The 5987-nt window shown below is 36.2% G+C and overlaps 1 non-coding gene across 1 annotated transcript; it reads left to right on the top strand.

The window, feature by feature from the left end:
* Positions 1-388: 388 nt before the first annotated feature.
* Positions 389-460, top strand: TRNAD-GUC. The gene has a single exon. It is a non-coding gene; the product is annotated as a tRNA-Asp (tRNA).
* The last annotated feature ends 5527 nt before the right edge of the window (positions 461-5987 follow it).

Raw genomic sequence — 5987 nt, 5'->3', positions numbered from 1 at the left:
TACCTATTGCAATATGATTATGTATCTTTTGTTGCTAAGTTAATGAGGGATCTATGTTTAGTAATCTGAGTTGTTTTCATATCGTTTGATGTTGATCTTACATGTGGTCTTTGCTATTCCATTAACCTCATTCCTCCCTATTTGCCTAATTGCTATTGGTTGAGTGAATCCCATTCTCCTAGTGTTTTAATCCCTTGAATTCAACCTTTAGTTGTAGTTTGTTAGTTAATCACCACTTATACCTTGATTTCGATTTAGCTTGAGCATTAAGATTATTTAGCATTTGATTCCCGTTCTCCGTGGACCGAACCTTTGCTTGCCATTGTACTTGTTTGAGTGAGGTGTTTGTTATAAATGTGTTTGAATGAGCCTAAATTGTTTGAGTGAGGTGTTTGTAGTATAGTGGTAAGTATTCCCGCCTGTCACGCGGGTGACCCGGGTTCGATCCCCGGCAACGGCGCCATCATTTTGATGGGCGTTAGAACGGTCGCACATTCTACACCCAATCAAATAAATTTATAAATCCTAAAACTAACCCCTAAACAAGTCTAGTGGTAAGTTCGGAGTCGAACCACAAGGAACGGTAATGCTAGATTGTTCTTAATCTAATGCCTAAGCTATGCCGAAGTCGATTTACGGATAAAGGACACTACAACTACACTAAAACACATATAAAGAACAAGGTATGATAAAGTCTACTAGGGGAAAAGATCCACTTAGAACAATTAATAAGCTAATGAGAATCCATTTGATAATCAATCATGCAAAGAAAGAATTATAATGAGAATTAACTACACTCAAAAGTAATCTCTCAAATTCCTAGCCTAGATCCCTCATTGACTAGGTGCATAGAAGAAAATTACCCAAAATGCAATCAAATATATCAATTCTAATTCACAATCCCTTGTCAAACTAAAACCAATATGCAATTAAGTGTGCTATCATGGGAGATCAATCCAATCTAAAACAAACAACATGCCAACATCAATTCAATCAATTTAATCACACAATTATCATCAAATTTATCTCAAATAACTCAAAATAATCATTACAAAGCCTCACTCAACACCTAGTAGAAGGGAAACTACTCAAGCATAATGAAAGCAACTAAATAAAGCAATAAGAGAAGAGAAAGTAAGAAATGCTCATTGATATAAGGTGGAGATCTTCAAATTCCTCATTTGCTTATCCAAAATCCATGAAAACCATTGTGCTCCTCACTTTCTCTCTCTAAAATTTTGAGAGTTTCTCTCTCTAAAACCTAAAACTAACCTAAAATCTATTCTAAACTGAAAAAAAAATCCGTTCTTTAATGAGCAAAAAAAATCTATTTATACCTCTTACAAAATTGCTTAGGAAGCTCTGCAAAAAGTCAGCTAAAATGGGAAAAGGTCCGACCGAACTCTAGGTAGGTTCGGTCGGACTCAGGGTAGGTTCGGCCGAACTCAGGGTAGGTTCGGTCGAACCTCCCTGATCCTTGTTTGGTCGAACTTTCCTGGTCCGACCCCTCCTGTAAACATGCTGAAAACTTGGTTGAAACTGTCTTGGAGGTTCGGTCGAACTTTTCAAAAGTTTGACCACACCTTGGTTCGACTGAACCTCTTAGAGGTTCGGCCACACCTCCTCTTGAACTTCCTCTTCTTGCTTCCTCTCCTTCCCATTTGCTCCTCTTGTCTTTGTCCATGCCTCCATACTTGGCCAAGGGGCCTCCTACCGTGCTTAGGATCGACATGGAACCTGCAAAAGATAGTAAAGATCACGAGAGCATGGGGATGATTCCTATTTCCTGCCACCACTAAATGACTTAACCCTCTAGGATCAAAAGGAATTTCAAGGTTGTAACACACAGGCTAGGAGAGTAAAGGTGTGGAAAACTTTTGAAATTAGTGGTAAACCTACATGTGAAGCTCGGATGGAACTTTTTCCACAAGATCCAAACGAATCCAAAACAAAAGTACCAACTATGCTCATAAAATAAATTTCCCCCAAGCTTATTTAAAACAAACTAACAAAAATAGGGAAAAAAAAAACAACTATAACAAAATCATTTTGTGCTTTTCATTCTTCTTTTACCTTTTTTTTTCGACATTTTTTTTTCATTTAAAAGTCCTTGCCTCTTTAACTTTGGACGACTTTTTCTCAAAATGCATTTGCTTTTATGCACAAACTTATATACAACACATACTTGCTTTGCAAATAAACTCATAATTCTAAACTTGCACCATAAACAATAAAACAAGCTCGAAAACTAAATTGCTTCACAAAACTAAAGGTAAAAAGTGAAACCAAGGCTTCACGGCTTGTATTGTGGCTAGAGAAAAGAAGGTATATGGCTCAAAAGGGCTAGCAAGAGGGGCAAATATAAACTAAACTCAAAAATAGAAAATCTATCCTATAAAAAGAGAAATTCCTTTGTCATCCCCTAAAGTGGCACGGTCGCGATCTTGGGAGCTAAAAGTCAAGTTCTAGATACGAGAATGCAATAGCTAAGGATCCAAATATGCCGCTCAACAAAGTATGATGAAGGCTTGAACAATTTACCTCACTAGGGATAGCAATAACTAACTCTTGATTTCATTTCCACCATAGAGAGCAACTCCATCTTACCACAAGCAAGTGAACTAGGGCTTCATGGTCTCAAAGTTATTAACAACTACCTTAGCATATCATATCCTAGAGTCAACCTAACACATTCTCAAACCGTGCATACCTTTATAATTTAGGAATAAAGACATTCAGGAATTCAAGTCCAAGCGTATTATGTCAAAAGTAAGAACAAAATAAAACACATTGCAAATTTGCCTTGATAGAAACAAAATCTTTTTGGAATTTTCAAAATAAATAAAATAGAAATGCATATACAAATGTGCATGGCATATATGAATCAAAATTCCACCAAACATGATAGAATACCCTCCCCCAAGCTTGAATGAGGCAACATGCTCAAACTTTAAACCAAAGAATCCATGGGAGGAGAAAAGAAAGAAAGTCATCCAACCAACCAACATATGTCCAACAAGTCACAAATCATTAGAGGAAGAGCAAGGAAGGATATTACCGGATATTAGGTGGGTATAGTACCCGCAAATGACCTAATTAAACCTTCTTGAAGCCGACTACCTCTAAAATTGAATCTTGTTTTCCATGTGCTAGCAAAAGTGGAGTCAAACTTCCTTGATTCTTGATCCAAACCAATGCATAAGAGTATATTAATTTATGTACCTAGCACCAAGCACACAAACATTTCCATGAGGCCAAAAACTATTCTAAAAATAAAAAAAATGAAAGCAATAAACACGGGTTACTTCCCGAGAAAGGCTTGCTTAAGGTCCAAGCTTGACCGCTCTAGTAAATAATATTGCAAGGATCGTAAGAGCTTATCAAATGCACTACTACACATTTCATAAGAAAGAAGGTAGGAAAATGACGGGAAGATAACGTGCAACAAGGATAGTGCACGCAAATGAGGAGAGAGATGCCTAGAAAAAGAAGAAGAAGAATCAAAAGAAAATTCAACAAAAGAAGAAGAAGAAGAAGAAAAAGAAAAGGAAGGCAAACTCTCCTTAAAATGTTTTTTGGTGGCAAAATCACCCTTTTCCTCAATAATCGATGAGTGGGGAGCTTGAAGATCACAAATAGAAAGAGGGTCCCCAATAGGCTCTTTGAGAAAAGAAGGAAGTGACATGGGATAGGAGGGAACATGATCAAATTTTCTTGAAAATGGAATATGATGACGTGGGGGGATAGGAGAAATGGTCTCACAAATGATCTCATTTTCACCACCTTGCCTCTCATCACTAATAAGGGAATGAAAATTAATCATTGAATTCTCAAAAGAAGAACACTCGTGATCTACATCTCCCTCAAACAACCAATCTCCAAGAGAAACAACCTCATCTTCCAATTCCCTATCACGACGATAAACAACATTTCCCTTAGAAATCTGAAAGCCTAAGATCTCAAAACCATGCATGAATGGATGCAAATTCATCTCTTTCCCATGAAGCATTCTCAATGAACTCACTCAAAATGTCATTATTTTTCATTTGAACCTCACAAAATAAATGGGACATAATCTCAAATGAGTCCAAATACTCATGAATAGAGGAATCACAAACATGCACTTGGTCAAAATAAGAAAGAGGGTTTTGATTCATAAAATCATCATTTAATTCACTCTCAACTCTCTTTCCTTCACTCAAAAGCTCATTATTGTCTTCCTCACAATCTATTGATTGCACAAAAACATCATTATCATCATCTTCAATACACACATGGGATTTGAAAGATTCAAGATCATGCAACAAAGATGACAATTGGCTTTCTAGCTCTTCCTTTATCCTTATTACCTCCTCAATACGCTCTTCACTCCTATTCATCATCTCCAATTGACTTCTCATGGAATTTAAAAACAACTCCTTACTTGGCCCAAAAGTAGAATCAAGCTCAACACACCTAATAAGGGATTCTAAATAATCAATCGGACACTCACAGGATGAAGAAAATTGAGGGTTAACAAGGGGAGAAGGATCACAACCAAGATTGTAAGCATCAACTTTAGAAGGATGAGTATAATCATCATCACGGGGAGAGGGGGCACAATCAAGCATATAAGATTCATTATTGGGAGAAAAAGGTACATCAAAAGAAGGCATGCTAAATAATGAAGAATAATGAAACACACCATGCTCATCAACATTGGAATGCACCTCATCATCATGAATAATAGAGGAAATAGAGTTGAAATCATTTGTTCTAGGTTCACTAATGAGATCATGTGACAAATCATGGGAATGCATGCTAACATTAGAAGAATCGACACATTGCACATCAATATTAGAAACATGATTACCCTTATTGTAAACATCCCTAGCAAACCATACATAAAAATCCCAAGCATCATCAGTTGATAATGCTTTAAATTCACCATTATACATGCTTTCAACAATATCCCTAGTTTGCTTATTCAAACCAAAATAACAAATCTCAGAAGCCTCCCAAAGACTATAACAATTACGATCTACAAGTCCCTCAAGTCTATTGAAATAATCACAAAAAGGCTCATTATCATATTGAGGAAATGAGAAACATGCCATTTTTTAATTTTTTTTAACAAAAACAATCAAACAAACAAAAAATAAATAAACAAATAAAAAAAAGTATACACAAAGACCTAGACTCAAGCAATCAAAAACAATCAAGCATTGACATCGTTCCCCGGCAACGGCGCCATTTTGACGAGCGCTAAATCGGTCGCACAATTTAGGCTCATTCAAACACATTTATAACAAACACCTCACTCAAACAAGTACAATGGCAAGCAAAGGTTCGGTCCACGGAGAACGGGAATCAAATGCTAAATAATCTTAATGCTCAAGCTAAATCAAAATCAAGGTATAAGTGGTGATTAACTAACAAACTACGACTAAAGGTTGAATTCAAGGGATTAAAACACTAGGGGAATGGGATTCACTCAACCAATAGCAATTAGGCAAATAGGGAGGAATGAGGGTAATGGAATAGCAAAGACCACATGTAAGATCAACATCAAACGATATGAAAACAACTCAAATTACTAAGCTTAGATCCCTCATTAACTTAGCAACAAAAGATACATAATCATATTGCAATAGGTAATGAAACATTCAACTCACATTTCCATGTTGAATCAAACATTTCATGCCATCAAGTTCAATAATCTAGGTTAATTACTCCTATCATGAAGAACTAACAAGAAATCCCATATAATCAAGTTTAGTCGCAATCCATCATCAAAATCACTCCCAAACTCACATAATCACCAATAGGTTGAGTTTCACCCAACCCCTAGCCAAGAGGACTACTCACAATTCATTGTGAGTACATGCAAATTCCAAGTTTGGATTATAAGCGATTCTAAGATTTGGAAAAACAAGTGATTATCTATGGACAAAGCTAACATGCAACAACAATATATCAAGATTGAGAGAAAATCAAGTGGCTTACAA

Source organism: Chenopodium quinoa, unplaced genomic scaffold, assembly GCF_001683475.1.
Source record: "Chenopodium quinoa cultivar QQ74 unplaced genomic scaffold, ASM168347v1, whole genome shotgun sequence".
Classification (NCBI taxonomy): domain Eukaryota; kingdom Viridiplantae; phylum Streptophyta; class Magnoliopsida; order Caryophyllales; family Amaranthaceae; genus Chenopodium; species Chenopodium quinoa.
The sequence above is the reverse complement of the archived record's forward strand: the minus strand, read 5'-3'. Positions and strand labels throughout refer to the sequence as shown.